Genomic DNA, 20,196 nt, shown 5'->3' on the forward strand with positions numbered 1-20,196 from the left:
CCTAAGCCAAGTCGGTTGAACATTGATGAGGGCATGAGGTTGATGCTTGCCCCGAGATCGGCTAGTTCATTACCAATGGGGGATTCCCCAATCGAGCAATGAATTGTGAAGCTTCCGGGGTCAAGCTTCTTTTGCGGGAGTTTGTTGAGTAGTAAGGCGGAGCATTCTTCGCCTAAATTAACTAATTGCAATGATTCAATTTTCCTTTTATGAGTGAGGAAGTCCCTCATAAATTTTGAATATTTAGGCATTTGAGTTAGGACTTCGATAAATGGAATATTAACATGCAATTGTTTTAGTAAATTTTCGAACTTTGCGAATTGCTCATCAGTCTTTTGACGAATTAACCGACCGGAGTATGGAACCGGAGGAGTCTTAGTAGGCTCTTGAATTGGTGGAGAAGCCTTCTCTTGTTGGGGCGTGGGTGGAGTTGTGGTTTGGCTTCTTCCAGTTGGTGGTAATGGAGCCTCTTCGGGACCCACGGTACGGTTTCTCAATGTTATGAGATGTACTTGTGCCTTTGGGTTTGTTTTGGTATTACTTGGTAACGCGCCTTGTGGTCTCTCGGAGTAATTTTGAGCGATTTGATTTAATTGTTTTTCAATATTTTGTATACTAGCTTGTTGATTTCTAAAATTCGATTCCAATTGTTGAAATCGATCCGAGTTTTTCTTTTCGGTGTCGGAGATGAGGCGAGATACAGTATCTTCAAGCCTTTCCCGTCCACCTTGTTGTTGAGATAAATTTTGTGACTCACTTCTTGGTTGTTGAAAGTTTGTTCGTTGGTTTAGATTTTGTTGGTTACTACCATTGTCGGGCTCTCTCAAACCAAGGTTAGGGTGGTTACGCCATCCTTGGTTCAGGTACCCGTTGGAGGACTCGACGGCCTAGGTCTATTATCAATGTAGTTCTCCGTTTTTGTTTGATCATCTACTTCTTTCATACAACTCCAATTTTCATGTGGCCCACCACACCCTTCACAAGCCATGACCGAGGTTGTCTTTGCCATTTCTAGCTTTTTGATTTTTGAAGAAAGGGCCTCGATTTGGGCTTGTAAAGAAGTGCTTTCAACAACCTTATGGGCGCCCGGGGCAATAGATTTATTGCCTCGGGGAGTGTGCCACTGAAAATTGGTTTGAGCAATTTCCTCAATTTGATTATATATTTCATTTGGGCGATGATTACCTAAGAGTCCCCCGGAGCTAGAGTCAAGTGTTTGTCTTGTTAGTGCATACATCTGTCGACTGTGTCTTGTATCGAGTCTTAGACTGAATTTGCTAGATCAGGGCACGTTGTACGAGAAAATAGGAGTTTAGGTTGAGTTTGGAGCTGATTTCGCTTGAAGAGGCTGATTCCGCTTGAAATGACAGGTGTCACTTTCAAGCGAAATCACATGTAATAGATTCCGCTTGAAACACACTTAGTCACTTTCAAGCGGAACCCTAATCCTATATATATGTGTTCAAGCGAGATCATAGGTATCTTTTCTGATTTCGGATACCGAGGTGCTGCCGGTTTTCCTTTTGATTGTACAAGCTGTTAGATCAATATAAAAGCTGTTTAAAGTGAATTACTAGCTGTTTCTACATCAGTTTCTTAGTTTCCGCCTCTGAAACTGATTAAAACTCCTCTGATAGACTCGTTCGGGTTCGTACACGATCCTACAAGTGGTATCAGAGCTCAGGAGGAGGAGTTCTGGCGAATTCAGCTGGTTTTCGTTGTGTTTTCTGACTTCTACACCTTCTTTCTTAAATAGAATACGTTTTACGGTTAAAATTAGTTCAATTTTTCACTGTCTGTATAAAAGTGCATATTAACAAACCCTTGAAAGTTTGAGTGTAAAATTCAGCCTAAAAGTGACTAAAATTGACCCACGAAGTGATTCCGCTTGAACAGACTTTGTTTGATTCAGCTCGAAATTTGATATTCCGCTTGAAATTTTCAAGCGAAACCACTGATTCCGCTTGAGATGGTCTGGTTCAGCTCCAAATTGTTGTTATTTCGCTCCAATGTGTTGATTCCGCTCCAAATCAGATATTCCGCTTGAAAATTAGTTGGGATTCCGCTTCAAGTTGTCAATTGGGTATTCCGCTTGAATTAATTTCTGGTGATCTCGCTCGAAACTGCATAGTTGGTATTTCGCTTGAAGTGCATATTCCGCTTGTATCTGTTTCCGCTTGAAAAGTACTGTTTTTGAAAAACGTGTGGTCATATCATGGATTCTGAATTCTACAATGCGTTTGCTACAACCCCGACTACTCCGGCTGACATTGCTAAGAATATGAACATGGAAAATGAAACAGGAACAATGCAAAAACCCCCCGAAACTTATGGGAATTGAGGAGTATCATGGATGGAAGAATCGGTTTGAGAATTGGGTTCAGGCAAACCATCTAAGAGCTTGGGAAAGCATTGAAACAGAATATATCAGACCACAGACTGCTATGAAAGTTGATAAAATTATCTCGGAGTTTTCAGATACAGAGAGAGATAGTTATAAAGGAGAGAATATGATGATAAGTCTGTTGCAGCAAGCTATCAAAGAGGATATATTTGTTTTGCTTCAGCATGATGGAAATGCGTTTTCGATTTGGAAAGCACTTGAGAAGAAATTTGAAGGAAGTACAGAGATGCTTCAGAGCAAAGCAGCATTGCTGAAAAAGGAGTTTGAGTTGTTTACTAGTATGCCTGGTGAGACTACAAAGACTCTCATTGAGAGATACTGCCATCTTGTGCACACCATGTCTCAGTTGAAGATTACTAAAACTCCAGCAGAATGGGTTGAAAAGCTTGCTGACGCGTTACCACAAAAGGAATGGGGTACATATCTCATGATTCTGAAGAATTCTGGACAGTTTAGCATATTGTCGATCGGACAGTTTATTGAAAAGCTTGAGGCACAGGATCTTGAACAGCAGAAAATTGCCAGAATGAACAGCTCAAGTCGTCAACAGGATATCAAACTGTACTATAAAGGAAATGTTCAAACAGTTGAGGCGAGTCCAAAGATCCAAACAACATTTAGTGCAGGAAACTCATCCGGAACAGGCAGTCAAAGTTCAGTCAACACTAGTGGATTTTCAAATGTGAATCCTCTAAGTGTTCAAAGTGCGAATGTTGTTAATGGGCATATGATTCAGTGCAATGTGGCATTGCATCTTCAAAATGGACAGAATTTTTCAGAAGAAGTTGTGAAAAGTCATATGGCATTGCTGGTTACTGCATTAGAATCTTACGAAGGGTTGATTGCTGGAAAAATTGGCAATCCAATGCTAACAAAGGAAGATTACGACCAGATCGATGCAGAAGAATTAGAGCTTATGGATATAAAATGGGCTTTAGCGAGTGTTCTGAGAAGAGCTGAAAAATTCAAGATGATTACAGGACGAAATGACTTTTTGGATGCTCATCTTTCATCTTTAGGTTTTGATAAATCTAAAGTTACTTGTTTTAAATGCAGGGAGAAAGGTCATTTCAAAGGAGAGTGCAAGAATCAGGAGTCTAGTGGAGCAAAGAATCCGTTTGGAAAAGATGATTACTATCGGAAGGCAATATATCAGCAAATCACTCATAAACCACATCAACAGAAGGATTCTCAAACTGCTCATGGAAAAATGATCGAAGATGCAACTAAGAAAGCTTATTATGGCATTATTGATCAAGATGATGAGAAAGTGGCTGAAGGTTTTAGCTGGGACAAGTACATTCCAGCTAATCTAAATGTTAAAGCTTTTATTGCTCAGATTGTTCAAAAGCCAGAGTTGATGAAGGAATGGATGGCTGTGTTATCTAATGAAGATGAAAAATCTATTTCTTCAGAAAATAGTTCATCAGATACAAGTGATGATGATGAAGAAATTGAACAGATCAATGTTGGAAAAACTCATTTATCTTCTGACAGTTTTGAATTTTATTTTGCAGATAAACTGAAGAAACTCAAAGAGAGAAAAGCTGCAAAAGAAATGAAAGAAATCAAGATTGTTGAGAAGATAGTTGAAGTAGAAAAGGTGATTGAGAAGATTGTGGAGGTTGAAAAGATAGTTGAAGTCACAAAACCCTGTCTTACATGTTCAGAATCTCGCAAACAATGTGAAGAAAAAGACGAGAGGTTTAGCGAATCAGAAAAGTTGAAAGAAAAGCTGCTATTTGATGTTAAGAATTTGAAAGAGTCGTATGATGTATTAAACAGAACAGTGAATAGTTTGCAAAAGACAAACTCAGAAAGAGAAGCAGCTTTGAAAATGATGAATGCAACAATGATGTCGAAGCAAAAAGAGATAAATTTTTACATTGAAGAATGTACGAAATGGAAGCAAGAGTTGGATGGTGAAAAAGTTGAAAACAAAAGAATCAGAAGATTATTGAGAAGTTATACAAGTTCTGATTACTTAATTGACAGAATTTATCCTACTGTTGCAGGTTTTAAGGCGTTTAAAGATGAAGAAAAGGAGTCAAAGAAGAAAAAGGATACTGGTAAGAAACAGAGTGTCTGTTATAACAAGTGTCCGCCTCCAATTTGGGAAGGGTACTCGCCTAGGAAACCGAATGAGGAACAAGTAAAAAGGGCAGTCAATTTAAAGTTAGAGTCCGAGTTAACCGATGTTTTACCAGACAACATTGACATCACGTTCACAGCGTCCGATACAGATCATGAGTCCGAATTAATAAAAAGAATGGTCGATCAGGTGTTGGATAAGGATGAGGAGTCAGAGTCAAAGTCCGAGTCTGAAAGTTCGTGTTTGTCAGTTGGGAGTTCGAGTTCGTCTGAAAAGAATTCAATATCGTCGGGAAAACGGGTTTATACTAAAGAATTTTTGTTGTCAAAATCTAATTTGAATGATGAAACATTTGAGGTTGCTTATACTTTGAATGATTCTGACAAATTATATTTTGATAAAGAGTTTCCAATAAGAAGTGTTAAATTTGAAATGATCAAAAAGGTTTTTAAAATGACAGAAATTAATATTTCTAAAATAAAAAATTTAAATCTTACTGAAAAACCTAAAAAATACACTTCAAGAGTTCAACAGCGGTTAAACAAGAAAAAATGTTACAATTCTGGTTCTGGTTTTCAAAAGAAATCAAACCATAATGGTAACTACAAAAAGAAAGGTCTTGGTTTTATACCTCCTGAAAATTATAAAAATGAGAAAATTTCTAAAAATCCAAAATTTGTTTCAGGACCGTCTGCTGAAGAAGAAAAGAAGAGCTCATTCTGGAGACAATCAAATCGAGAATTTCTTGCTGCGAAGAAGAAGAAGAATGAAGTTCAAAGAAAAGAAACCAGAACCTGTTTTAGATGCAATGAAATTGGTCACATTGCATGGAACTGTCCTAAAGCAACTAACACAAAACAGGGAGTTTCTGGAAAACTAAAAGAAGTGGTTGTTGATAAAACTGAGCCACCAACTGAGAAATTTAAAGTGTTTAAAAATTCAACATATGAAGTTGGTGAATGTTCAAAGAGATTTTATAGGAGAAGTGTGAAGCTTGACAACCAAAAGTGGGTTGTTAAGAAATCTGAAGTAAAATCTGGCAATGAATCTGATTCCACAAAATCAGAGGAGCCACATGTTGATAAAAAAGAGTGAAAACTCAGTTCATCAAGTGGATGATGAAAACTTTCCACCATTGAGGACTGAAAATTTTAAACGAAAAATTGGAAAAGTTGAGATCTCGAATCAAATTTATTCTGAAAAGGATGAATTTGATGTAGAGGAGGCTTTTAATGGAAATGTAAAGAAAATTTTTGGAAAGATGATCGATAGGAAGGTTAAAGGGGTTAAAGACTTTTATGTTAAAAACAAAGCAACTTACACCCCAACTGCTGAAGAGTTGATATCACCCAAGGCTGGTCAGGCTTGGGTGGACATTTTATTTGCTTGAAAAACCTGACTTACCGGAGATCCCAAGTTTGTAATTGCGGATCAGGATTCGGCATTCTTATTGATAATTGTTTTTTTGTGAATGAATCTTAAAAATTGTTGAAATTTTTACAGGTTAAGTGTGACTTGCCGGAGCTTCCAGGTTGGTAAGTGTGAAGCAGGAATCAGTATCTTGATTGGTAAAATGGTTTGTGTAGATGTTTTATTCCTACATGTGGTTAAATGTTTTGGATATACTTACAAGTGGTAAGAGATTGGATATTAGAAGTGATTCGTCAAGGTCATTAGTTTGAACTTGATGTAATCCTCATATATGTGATTGAATGAACAAGATGATGAACCAGACCCTACAAGTGATAAAATCAACTAAACTAATTTTCCGGAAAAATCATCTTGATTAAAACAAACTTAAGTGTTTTGAAATCATAATGAAAAAATAGTTTGTTGAAAGGGGGAGTTCTGATTGTTTATGCCTAGTGGATGGCAAATTGAGGCGATTTGATATCGGTTGTCAATTTTATGCATAGTTTGTTTTCAATTTTCTTTAAATGTGTTTGAATTTTAGGGGGAGTAAGAAATTTCGGAAAATCCAAAAACATTAGAAAATTTGAAAAAGTTAAAAACATGATAAAATCAAAAATGAGTTTGTTGAGAAAAGAGGAAATGATAGTACATCAGTGGACTGTCACAACATGCTAAAGAAATGGAAAGTTAAAATGTGATAAACAATCTCACTGATGATATGCCAGTAGGTTTTTGTACATTTAGTAAATTGTGACGAGATATAAACCTAAATTTCAAACTTGCTTATTTTGTGGGGAACATTTCTTGGATATATAGGTAACCCCTGAAATCTTGTTTGAAAGGTCCCTCTTTCTGAGATACTAGGTCTTTATACTCAGTGATATCTGGGGTATTATTCCGGGACTTCTGCTGAATGGAAATTCTGACCTAGTCCCCGCATAATACTTTCTGCAAATGCTTGAAACATAGCACAGCCCTCAGCAAAAATGATGAAACAATAAAATTGATAATCATTGCTGTTGAAGAAAAGATCCTCTAAAGGGGACACACCTAAAGTCGAGCCGTCATCTCTCTGCTGAACGGAAGTTCTGACCTGAGCTCTCATGGTTTCGCATCTAACCCCTTTACAGATATCATTTGTGGTATACTCACCTGTAAGACTGAATATTGGGATCTGGATACGGGAGTATATTCAAGTAGTGGGACACGCGAATAAGTTTAAGTTCTTAAGACATTAATATCGTATCTCGGATTAGTTGAACTTTGTGTGGAAATTTAAGTGCACCAGTATACTAACAATCTAGGTGAATTGTTTAGAATTTAAAATGAAATGAAGATTAATGGTGTTGGTGATTTGTCTAAAAAATCTGATATGATCCTCTCACACAAACTCACAAAAATATTGTCTGTAAATATTTCTTTACTGCATTACATTTCTCTTAGTACAAAAGCCAAAAAGATTTTTAGCGTGTTTTGGCATAAAGTTTGAAAAATTCAAAAAGATTTTCGACAATTGGTGTTGGAGAGCTGATTTTCAAAATTCTAAGTGCTAGACATGATGACCATTTTGTGAGGGGGAGTCTGTTCTTAATCAAATAAATTTTAATCAAATCTACAAGTGGTTCATCGGGATTATAATTGATAAATCTTTCTGGTTGATTTGAGGGAGAGTTTGAGTTAGTGCATATATTTTGATATTAAATTGTCATGAAATTTACTTTGAGGTAGAGATTGTGCAGATATCCTGAGCTGGATGAGAGCCAGGTCACGATCTTGGAACAACCTATTGAAGAGCCAGGTTGTAATACCTAAGGACTGTATGGATAAAGTGTGAGCCAGATTACGATCCTGAAGCAGATGATGCTGATGAACTTAAGGAATTCCAGCACATTGTTATGGGGAGTCTGTTGATGCTGATAGAGAAAGTGAAGCCCAGAGACTGATAAAGACTGAAGTTGCAAAGACTCAACACCGTAAGACTCGTCAACATCTGAGGGGGAGTCTGTTAGTGCATACATCTGTCGACTTTGTCTTGTATCGAGTCTTAGACTGAATTTGCTAGATGAGGGCACATTGTACGAGAAAATAGGACTTTAGGTTGAGTTTGGAGCTGATTTCGCTTGAAGAGGCTGATTCCGCTTGAAATGACAGGTGTCACTTTCAAGCGAAATCACATGTAATAGATTCCGCTTGAAACACACTAGTCACTTTCAAGCAGAACCCTAATCCTACATATATGTGTTCAAGCGAGATCATAGGTATCTTTTCTGATTTCGGATACCGAGGTGCTGCCGGTTTTCCTTTTGATTGTACAAGCTGTTAGATCAATATAAAAGCTGTTTAAAGTGAATTACTAGCTGTTTCTACATCAGTTTCTTAGTTTCCACCTCTGAAACTGATTAAAACTCCTCTGATAGACTCGTTCGGGTCCGTACACGATCCTACATGTCTTGTGTGTGCCAACAACCCATTGTAGAAAGTGGATACTTGTTGCCATACCGCAAACCGTGATGAGGACACTTTCTTAGTAGCTCCTTGAACCTTTCCCAAGTTTCATATAAGGATTCCCCATTCTCTTGTGAATATGTATTAATTTCAGTCATTAATTTAGCCGTTTTAGCAGGAGGGAAATACTTATATAGAAACTTTTGGGCTAGCTCATCTTAGGTGTTTACCGAGCCAACTGGGATGGGCGTTAAGCCAAGCCTTAGCTCGGTCTTTTAGTGAAAATGGAAACATTCGAAGGCGGATGGCGTCGTTTGATGCTCCATTGATCCGGAAGGTATCACATATTTCTAAGAAATTAGTAATATGTAGATGAGGATCTTCGTCCGCAAGCCCATGGAAGGTTGCGGAGTTTTGAAGCATTTGTTTCAAATGTGGCCGAAGTTCGAAGTTGTTGGCTTCGACATTCGGTGCATTTATAGCGGCGTCGAGAATACCTGCGGTGGGTCGTAGGTAATCCATGAGGGTACGTTGGTCCGCCATTGAAAGTGGGTCCCCCGAAACTTTCTCTTGGTTTTTAGCTTTAAGTCTTTTTCTTAGAAAGCGTTCGAGTTCGTCTAGGGGTTCTTTTACGTCTTTACTAGAACTGGAGCTCCTACACTACGTGGTGTGACGCTTGAGTTCCAAGTCCTGCAATAAAACAAAAAGAACGTTGGTCAGAAGCTTCACCACGGCCCCGTGTTCAGATGAACACGGCCCGTGGTCGGAGATACAGTGATTGTTTTCCGGATCCCTGTTACTGGGGAGTTCGACACGACCCCGTGTTGCACCGACACTGCCCCGTGCTCAACTCTCTGTAACTCGGAAAATAAAAACTGCCAGTAACAACGCTGGGCACAGCCCGTGTCCGACTAGGCACGGCCCGTGCTGAGCCCTGCAGGAACTGAAAAACTAAGAAAATCCAAAAAAAAAAAACAGAAAAATAAAAAAAAACGATTAGGCCGTTGATTCCTAACTTTCTTAAAATCCTTGTGTCTCCGGCAACGGCGCCAAAAATTTGATGTGTGTCGTGTGTTATAGGTTTTTATATATATTTTAAGTCCTTTTACACTTTTTTAACCAAGTTTTAAATTTATAAAACAAGATATTTACTAACACTAAACACACATATGGGCAAGTGCACCCATCGTGGACGTAGTATAGTGTTGGTAAGATACCGAGGTCGTCCAAGGACACAAGAGCTTTTAGTACCGGTTTATCCTCAACGTCTAATCAAATCAAAAAGTTAGAAAAAGGATTTAAACTAGAAAAATAAAACTAACTAAAATGCTGAAAAATAAAATAAAAGTAAAAACAGATAGACAAGATGAATCACTTGGATCCGACTTGTGTGTAGTGTAACCTTTGATTATTTCCGCACTTTTGCACTTTTTAAGAGATTATCTTAGTTATTGTAGTAGGCCCCTCTTTTGAAGGTGACGTTACCCTCAACCCAGTAGTTTGAGTCAACATGGATACAATCCTAAAGGGTCGGATTATTGAAAGATAATTAATTAAGTTATTAATGCATAATGTGGTAGGCCCCTCTTTTGAAGGTGACGTTACCCTCGGCTAAGTAGTCTGAGTCAGCAGGGATACAGTCCTAGGTAGCCGGGTTAAAGTTTTAATAAAAGCTTACTTATGAGGGGATCAAAGAGTTTGGACCCCAGCCATCCAATACCGGTGGGTATTGAAGGAGGTCCTACTAAATTTGACACAGGTCCTTTGCAGGATCTATACACTGAACAATGGCAAGACTCTTACCAAACCGTTCCCTTAACCCCCGACCAGGTAGCCAACATATCTCCATATAGACCGTGGAGATATGAATGGTGAAAATCTTTTATTTTATATAGATAGTAAAATAATGCCAAGACACCACAGACAAACGATAAGGAAGAATCACCTTCAACATAAGACTAGTTATTAAAGTCATTAATACATAACCAAATAAAAAGTGCGAAAAGATTAAAAATAAAAAGTATTACACTAAACACTTGTCTTCACCAAGTGATATAAGAGACTTAGGCAAACATGGCCTTTGATTGTCAAGAACTCTTACGATCAATCTTGGATCCCGAGAAGACTCACACACTCTATGATGGATGATGGATGATGGTGGTGGATGATGGTGTTGTGATGGTGGTGGGTGAAGTGTGAGAGAGGTGGTGTGTCAAGGGATGGCTTGCAAATGAGCCAAGCACCCCTATTTATAGCCTGAACAGAAGCTCGGGCACGGCCCCGTGTCCATTGGGCACGACCCCGTGTCCATCCTCCTTTTCTTTCTTCATTAATTGCAGTTTCTCTGCATTAGTTGGCCACACCCCCGTTGTTAGTGCAGTTGTCTGTCGACTACATCTTTGTTCGAGTCTTAGATAGAGAGAGAGAAGCCCAGAGACTGATCAAGACTGAAGAAGTGAAGACATGATATTGTCAAAGACTCGATGGACGACTCGTCAACATCTGAGGGGGAGTCTGTTGGTGCACTACATCTGTCGACTTCGTCTTGGATCGAGTCTTAGATTACATTGTATAGATTAGGGCACGTTTTACGAGAAAACAGGAGAATGTGTGTGTATTAGATTGTGATTTCGCTCATAGGGTATTGTGTAGGTGATTTCGCTTATGTGGTAATGGCTGATTTCGCTCATGTGGACCTGTGGCCCTTGGAGCGAAATCTCAGCACTATATATATGTGAGATGAGCGAAATCAGGTAGTAGTAGTCATGTTTCCGACGGCGAAGCCCTGTTGATGTGATGTCGTGGTCACAATCAAATTTAATCCCAATAACAACTATGCAGATAGTGGCAAGAGGGTATCGAACACAGGGAGTTTGTGGAAAATGTGTTATCTGAATTTTATTATGTTAACTAAAATTAGACTAAATGCAAATAAAAGTAAATTCAAGAGTGGTTTTGATTGGTTGAATTTTAAAACTAAGAATGCTAATTAATTAGCAAAATGCTAATTAATTAGCAAAATGAAAATTTAGTTTGTAAACAATTTGAGAGACAAATGACTATCTTGAGTTTCCGGTTTGTTTCGACTTTTGTGTTAGCATTCAACTAGAAAGAACTACACAGACATAGTTCATGTATAATCAATTGCAGTGATGAAAGGGGACAAAGTACTCAGATTCCTAGAACGTGAGGTTGTCACCCGATGATCAATCAACCCTTACCCAAACCTAACTATACCCATGATATCTCGATTGCCAATGGCACCAAGAACGTATGGTTTGTAATTAGTTCAACATAAGAATCAACAAGTTACTAACAACCAATTATGCACCATAACAATCAATTCAAATAAAAAGGAATTGTTATTCTAGAAATATAAATAAAAACACAAAGTCTTCCACAAACCTTCAACACAAGATAATCATCCAAGTATTTAGCCACTCATGGCTTTAACAAACATCATAACAAAGTGGAAAGGAAATATTGTTCACAAGTTTTACCAACAAGAAGTAGCTAGAGATTTTTAAGTGAAAGATAGTAAAAGATAGAAGATTGGATGATGTTTTCTTTGCTCCAAGTCCCTAAATATAGCCTTCAATTCGTTTCCTCCAAGTAGTAACCGAAAAAAACATGATTGAACTTCATAAAGCTCCATAAAAAGGTCATTCAATGCAGAAGTTACAACTTGAACCCAGTCGGCGCCGTAAGCTACGCCAGATCACCGTAGCTTACGGCGGTCAGTGTGTCCCAACAATCAGCATATCGCCGTAAGCTACGCCAGATCACCGTAGCTTACGGCGATCAATGTTCTTTTACGGCGCATCCTTCCTGTCTTACGGCGGGAACTTTTGGCATGGAATGAGGACCGTAAGCTACGGCCTGGTGGCGTAGCTTACGGTGCTGAACTTTGTTTCTTTTGCAATTCTTCACTAACTCTTCATTCCTTCCCTCTTGGACTCCAATAACTTCTAGCATTCCATCATACCTCCTAAAAGCTACATCTTGGTAGCTTTAACACCTGCACAGTCCAACATAAAGTGGTTATCTAGTTCAAGCAATTAACCGAATAAAGTGTAGAATATGCGTTGTATTAAACCTTTTAAGGGTTGTCCTACGGACCACCCGTCACATCCCCACACTTACCCGTTGCTTGTCCCAAGCAACCCATTCAAAACCATTTTCAACCAAGAACGATCAAATATGCAAACCAAGCTAAAGTGCCGTCCTTTTACTAACTTTCTATCATACCACAAAGCACACCCCTCACAAAAACTCTCGGTGACAAGAAAAATTAGCATATTATGCTAAACCACTCAATGCGTATATGTGTGTGTGTGCGGCAATAAGCTTGTATGAGAATCAAGTTTCCTCTTAACAAATATTTAACATGCTTATGAATCAAAGAAACTTACGGGTTGTAATAGGGCTAGGTGCAAGGGTAGGACAATAGTGGAATACATATGAGAGAGCTAATTGATTTGACCCGGGTTTATTTCCACTACTAAACAAAGCAAACGACTATGTACCAAAACATCATAAACTTCTAAACTACTATTGCACTAATGACTTCTTTTTGTATTTTTCTCATATTTTTATCTTTTTTTTTCATAACACATAAAACTCAACAATATATACAAAGACATCACAATCACAACTAAATTCCTAAACCGGGTCATCTCAATAGGGTATAATTTATATAGGAAGTAGGCTTTGGGTTTCAATCGAATGGCTTAAGGCTCAAACATAGCTTTCTATGGACCAAACCCCCACCCCTCACAATGCCAAGCTCATATATGTAACGTATGAGGTCCAACCCACCAATTCCCGCACTCTCACACATCTAGACGAGGCATCCTAAAAGTCCCCTATCATCTTCAAAAGCATGCCAACTCTAGGATTTAACAAGCATTCACACACAAGTTCTATTTACACACTACACACACCGCCACTCAAGCAAAGAATTAACTCTCATATGTGGTTCAATTCTCACCAAGAAAAAGCTAAGAACGGGTGTCGGTGTGTCAAATGGTACAATATCAAGTTTTCAAATTTTTACACTTTTTTCTTGGATTTGCAAAAATTTTTAAATTTCTCAAAATTTCCCCCATCCCCACACTTGGGATACATTGTCCCAATGTATGGTTTTGAGGGAAAGATTCCTTTAACCAAGAACATCCCCAATTGCTTATATTCTCAAACCCCAAATTTCTCTCTCTCTTTTTTTTTTAGATATTATAAAAGACACCACCAACTCTCACAACCCAAGAACATATTAACACAAACACCACCCAACCACCCAACCGTAACATAAACATACCACATACACAAATATACAAAAATGTACAAAGGAGCAAAATACAACCTGGCTAGTAGTACTTCGGCTGTGGAGGCCCGAAAATGGATGTCATCATATCCGTCCACTCACCAAAGCCAAATGCTCCACCGCTACTACTGCTTCCTTAATCACTACTTGGATTCGCCTGTTGGTAACTCATAGCATGCGGATCCACCCACTGAGAATGGTGCAATGGCGGGGTGGGGTATGACACACTACCATCGTATGGTGGGAATGTGGTGTAGTCCACAATGGGCGGATCTCCTACAACTGGCTGCCCCGCATGCCATTGGTCATGCATGCGTCTCTGACGATCATCCAAGTAACGGTTGTTTGTTTCCTCTTCACGGGCATATCTATGAGCACAGTTCCATTGCTCATTTCTATCATAACTTCTTTTGATAGCCCTTTCCACACTAGCACCCATGAATGTTTGTTGATCAAAGAGCATCTGGTTTGGTTCACTCCAATCACCAAAAGTGGGTGGCCGCCTTTGTTGAATGATTTGACCCATATCCCCCGAATGGGCCCAGTATGGGTCATAAGCCTGTTGTGCATAATCAAATGCACTACCCACATAACCAGATTGTACGCCAGCTCCTTGAATCCCCGCCTGACCGGCAACCCTTACCTGAGCATCTACCATGAATGTGTCTTCACAATAATCATCATCTCCACTTATTTCATCATCCGTTGATTCGGGTTCCTCTTCCTCTCCCGGTCGCAACGGTCTCGCATCCACTTTCAATGTTCTCCACCTTCTACCGTCTGTTTTCAACTTATGAAACCTCTCCGATTCTGTGTAAGTCCAATCCGACCCAAGATTCTTAAGGTCGAATGGTCTAAACCTCTTGTAAGAACCTTTTTCATCTCCTTTGATTGCCCCATATTTTTTAAGCAATGCCGTAATCAACCGGCAATGGGGCATAATCTTTCTTTCCCTACTATTCTTGCTCAACCAAATATTGTTTAGCAGCAAGAACCGGAAAGGGACTTTGGGTGACCCATGCATCATCATATATAAATTGGCACTTCTTGGAACCGCACCTCCATCTTGTCACCCCTCCTTGGAACCACATTATACATACACAATGTCAACAATAACTTTGCTTCCATCCTCAAATTTCTTCTATATAGCTTCCCATGTGTTGTACCCGGAAGGAAAAGGTAGTCAAGCATATTTTGCCATTGCGGATGCTTATTGGGCTCATGGTAGAGATCCTTGAGACTCGGGTAGATGTATTCATTGGCCGACCCATCATCAAACTTTGCTACCCGGCGCAAAGAGTCGTATGACATTTCTACTTTCACCCCATTACACCACCCAACTAACCGCATCTTGTTCGGAGCCTTGAACGGGGGACATTCAAGTGATGCCACCCACTCTTGAATCTGCGTGTCATACATTTTTTTCACTTCACCATCATAACATTTTGTAGCCGCCCCCCAACCCAACGCGTTAAACTTGGCTATGATCCCGAATGGCCCGAAATCAACCTCCCGGATCTCCTTTTCACAAATAAATGCTTCACCCCTTTGTTTTAACTTGTTCATTTGTTCATGAAATAGATCCTTTCTCCATTCCGCGGGTTGGTCTAACAATGAACCGGTTGTCCAATCCGGCTTTGGCCCCCTTGGAGGTGCATCCTCCTCCGAGTCCGGGTCACCAACCCGGGTCAATCTCCTCCTTTTTTGTTGTGCCGCATCCCCTTGAGAAGAACTTGCAACTCCTTTCCCTTTCTTAGACGCCATGCCTACACACATTCAAAAACCACATAAACAAATCAAGTTAATGTTTCCATCAAATCTTCCCCACACTTGCTTCATGTTATGGGTATAGATGTGCAAAAACCAAAAATTCCATTCTTTTAAACGAAATTTCGGCATGATGTCCCCATAAATCAGAATTTTTTTCCAAAAATTTCCACAAGACATCAACACATTTATACCCATACATGCATTAGTTCACAAAATCCTGCATCTATCATGTACAAGCAAGTGTGTATGTAAGCAAAAACAGAGATGACAACTTACAAACCTCAATGTACATAAAAAAAATGAAGTAAATTGCATACCTTGGTGTTGTAGAAGAAGAGAATAACAAACACTTGAAGTTCACACAAAAACCCACAAAAGCCCCAAAATTTCGGCACCTAGGGTTTGAATTTCGGACCAGAAAACGTGATTTTCTTCCAAAAATTTACCCACAATCAGAATGCTTGTGAAATTTAAGTCAAAAACGACCCAAAATCACTGAAATCGGGCTTGATTTGAGGGATTTATGAAAATATGAAGGTTGGAGAGTAATGGAGTTTTAGGGTTCTAGAGGAAGAAGAAAGGTGAAGAAGGAGTAGAATGTGTGGTTGGGGATTAATGATGGAAATATGTGGTTGGGGAGTTATTGTTAATTGTTTTATTATTATTATTATTATTAAATTTTCGGGTTTTTTTTTATAAAAACTGCCGACACTGGTATCCCAAACGCCCCACACCTTTTTGCTCGGAGCCGTAAGCTACGGTCCCCAGCCGTAGCTTACGGTGGTTACTGAAAAAAAATGTGCGCCGTAAGTCAGGAGCCCAACGCCGTAAGACTTCAAATGATGGATGGTCGCCGTAAGCTATGCCCCCCCCACCGTAGCTTACGGCGGGTACTGGGCATAGGGGGGCCGGCACAAGCTTGTGTAAAAATATTTTTATTTTTAATTTTTATTTTTATTTTTTCAAAATTGTTTAACTTTTATAATTTTTAAGATTTATTGAAAACATGAAAATTATTACCCTACCCCCCGTTAAAAACCCGTGTTGTCCTCAACACTATGTTCGGGAAATCCGTAAAATTTCCCCACACTTGTTTCGAACACCGGTTTAAACGGAACTTATTCAACACGAAATAAACTAAACTAAATATTTACAAATACCAAACCTGGGCCTCTTTCACGTTTCTTCATCATCCACCGGGTGTAAAATGTAACTCACTTTGTCTAGCTCGAGATTGTTGATATCATTACCTTCCAAATACGGTTTGAGCCGATGCCCATTCACCGTTTGTTGCTTGTTTGTTTGTTCATCTTGAATATCAACATCACCGAACCTTCCCACTCGTCGGACAATGTAAGGACCCATCCACTTGCTTTTGAGTTTTCCCGCGAACATCTTCAACCTTGAATTGTACAACCACACCTTTTGACCCACTTCAAAGTTCTTTTTCTTTATCTTCGCATCATGAACTTTTTTCAGTTTGTCTTTATATGCGGATGCACACTCATAGGCTTGATCCCTTATTTCCTCAATTTCATTCAATTGAAGCTTTCTCGCCCGACCCGCTTCATCATAGTTTGCATTCACCGTTTTAATTGCCCAATATGCCCGATGTGCCAACTCCATAGGCAAATGACATCCTTTCCCATAAACCATCCGATAAGGAGTGGTATCAAGTGGAGTTTTGTAGGCCGTTCGATAAGCCCACAACGCATCGTCAAGCTTGCTTGACCAATCTTTCCGATCCGTTCTCACCGTCTTCATTAAAATTTCTTTAATTTGTCGGTTGGAAACTTCGACTTGACCACTCGTTTGCGGGTGGTACGGTGTAGCAACGCGGTGGTTTACATTATATCTCTTTAGCAACTTCCCGAGGCACACCAAAACGAGCAAAAATATTAGATTGCACAAACTTACATACAACGACATGATCATTAGTTATCGTGGCGATAGCTTCAATCCATTTCGACACGTAATCAACCGCAACCAATATGTACAAAAACCCATTCGAGTTTGGGAAAGGACCCATAAAGTCTATTCCCCAAACATCGAATACTTCTACTACCAAGATCGGTTGTAACGGCATTTCATCACGTTTCGAAATGCTTCCCATTCTTTGACAATTGATGCAATTCCGGGCATACTCACAAGAATCCTTGAAAATCGTGGGCCAATAAAACCCACTAGATAACACCCGATAACCCGTCTTGTTCCCACTAAAATGCCCTCCACATGCCGATGAATGAGCATGGGTCAAAATATCTAAAACTTCAGTTTCGGGAACACATCTTCGTATCACTTGATCGGCCCCGATTTTGAACAAGTCGGGTTCATCCCATATGTATTGCTTCACTTGACTAAGAAACTGTTGTCGTCTCTTCTTAGTCCAATGATTTGGAATTGCACCCTTAGCCAAATAGTTGACGTAATGGGCATACCAAGGTGCAACATAAGTAGAGACGACCACCAAGTGTTCATCGGGAAACCGTTCATTGATTTCACTTGGGTCATCGACACCTTCCAACGGGATTCGGGATAAATGATCCGCAACAACATTTTCACATCCCTTTTTGTCCCGAATCTCAAGATCGAATTCTTGTAACAAAAGCACCCAACGAATCCACCGGGGCTTTGCATCCTTCTTTTCCATCAAATATCGGACCACACTATGATCCGAATACACTATCACCTTGCTCCCCTAAATGTAAGATCTAAACTTGTCCAAAGCATACACCACCGCTAATAATTCTTTCTCGGTTGTAGTGTAATTGAGTTGTGCCTCGGACAAAGTTTTGCTTGCATAGTATATCACCACCGGTTTCTTATCGACCCTTTGACCCAAACTGCTCCAATGGTCGTGTCACTAGCATCACACATAATCTCGAACGGCTTTGACCAATCCGGTGGTTGCAAGATGGGAGCCTTCACCAACTGTTCCTTCAAAACATGAAACGCTTGCAAACATTCATCAGTAAAATCAAATGGAACATCTTTTAATAGTAGGTTACATAAAGGTTTTGTGATTACACTAAAGCCTTTAATAAACCTTCGATAAAACCCCGCATGTCCCAAAAAAGATCTCACCCCCTTAACATTCTTTGGTGGGGGTAAAGATGAAATTACCCGAATCTTTGCTTTATCTACCTCCATTCCCCGGTCCGAAATGACATGCCCCAACACAATACCCTCTTGAACCATAAAATGGCTCTTTTCCCAACTTAGTACCAAGTTTGTCTCAACACACCTTTTTAAAACTTTTTCTAATTCATTAAGACAAGAGTCAAAACTTGGACCAAAAATGGAAAAATCATCCATAAACACTTCAAGAGATTCCCCGACCATGTCCGAAAATATACTCATCATACATCTTTGGAACGTGGCGGGGGCGTTACATAGTCCAAATGGCATTCGCCGAAAAGCGAATGTACCATATGGACATGTAAACGTGGTTTTGTGTTGGTCGTCCGGGTGAATAGCAATTTGGTTATATCCCGAGTACCCATCCAAAAAACAATAATATTTTTGACCGGAAAGTTTTTCAATTATTTGGTCAATGAAGGGTAACGGGAAATGGTCTTTTGAGGTAGCCGCGTTTAGTTTTCTATAATCAATACAAACTCGCCACCCGGTTACCGGGCGGGTGGCGATTTGCTCACCTTGTTCATCTTTCACTACCTGAATGCCGGATTTTTTAGGCACTACCTGAGTCGGACTTACCCATGCACTATCCGAAATGGGATAAATGATCCCCGCATCCAACCACTTGATAACTTCTTTCTTCACCACCTCTCTCAAATTTGGATTCAACCTTCTTTGGGTTTCACGAGTTGGCTTCGCATCCTCACTTGTGATAATTTTGTGCATCACAATGGATGGGCTAATACCTTTTAAATCGGCTATCGTCCACCCAATTGCCGCCTTGTGAGCCTTCAATACCCGTATCAACTCCTCCTCTTGAGCTACCGCCAAATTGGAAGCAATGATCACCGGTAAAGTGTCATTCTCCCCCAAAAATGCGTACTTGAGATGTTTTGGTAGCTCCTTCAACTCCACACTTGGTGGACATTCCAAAGAGGGCTTTGTACCCGAATCAATTCCCACCGGTAAAGAGTCCGTTTGGTGGGTCCATGGTGGTCTTCCTTCTTTCACCGCAAGAGCTTCTTGCTCTTTCTCTTCCACCTCCAACTCACATGCGTGAACCTGCAAAGACATATCACAAACACAAGAACCCAAAATTTCTTCTTCGAACTCCTTCGGGTCATAACCATCTATGAAATCTGCTAAGAAACACTCATCACCATACACATTAGTACCGTTAGTAAAAACATTTAACCTCATTTTTCTATTACCGAATGTCATGTCGACCGTACCATATCGACAATCAATAATAGCATGTGCGGTGTTCAAAAATGGCCGACCCAAAATAACATTTTGTTGTTGAATTGGGTCCGCGGATGAGTAATCTAGCACAAGGAAATCAACGGGATAATAAAATTCGTCAACTTTAACTATCGCATCCCGTACGATACCCCGGGGAAGTTTATGAGACAAGTCGGCTAATACAACCGTTGTCTCAACTCGCTTCAATGGACCAATATCGTATTGGTCTTATAACCCCCCGGTAGGATACTTACTCCGGCTCCAAGATCCAATAACGCCCTTGTGGTTTGAAAATTTCCAACTTGAATGTTTATTAAGGGCGTTCTCGGGTCTTATAACTTAGGAGGAAGGTCTCCTTTCAATACCGCA

General features: G+C 39.7%; 1 non-coding gene across 1 annotated transcript; it reads left to right on the forward strand.

Moving 5' to 3' along the window:
• Positions 1–8,411: 8,411 nt before the first annotated feature.
• LOC118480824 lies at positions 8,412–8,518 on the forward strand. Its single transcript, XR_004863804.1, has one exon. It is a non-coding gene; the product is annotated as a small nucleolar RNA R71 (small nucleolar RNA).
• Positions 8,519–20,196: the final 11,678 nt, after the last annotated feature.

The sequence above is a fragment of the Helianthus annuus genome, chromosome 7, assembly GCF_002127325.2.
Source record: "Helianthus annuus cultivar XRQ/B chromosome 7, HanXRQr2.0-SUNRISE, whole genome shotgun sequence".
Classification (NCBI taxonomy): Eukaryota; Viridiplantae; Streptophyta; class Magnoliopsida; order Asterales; family Asteraceae; genus Helianthus; species Helianthus annuus.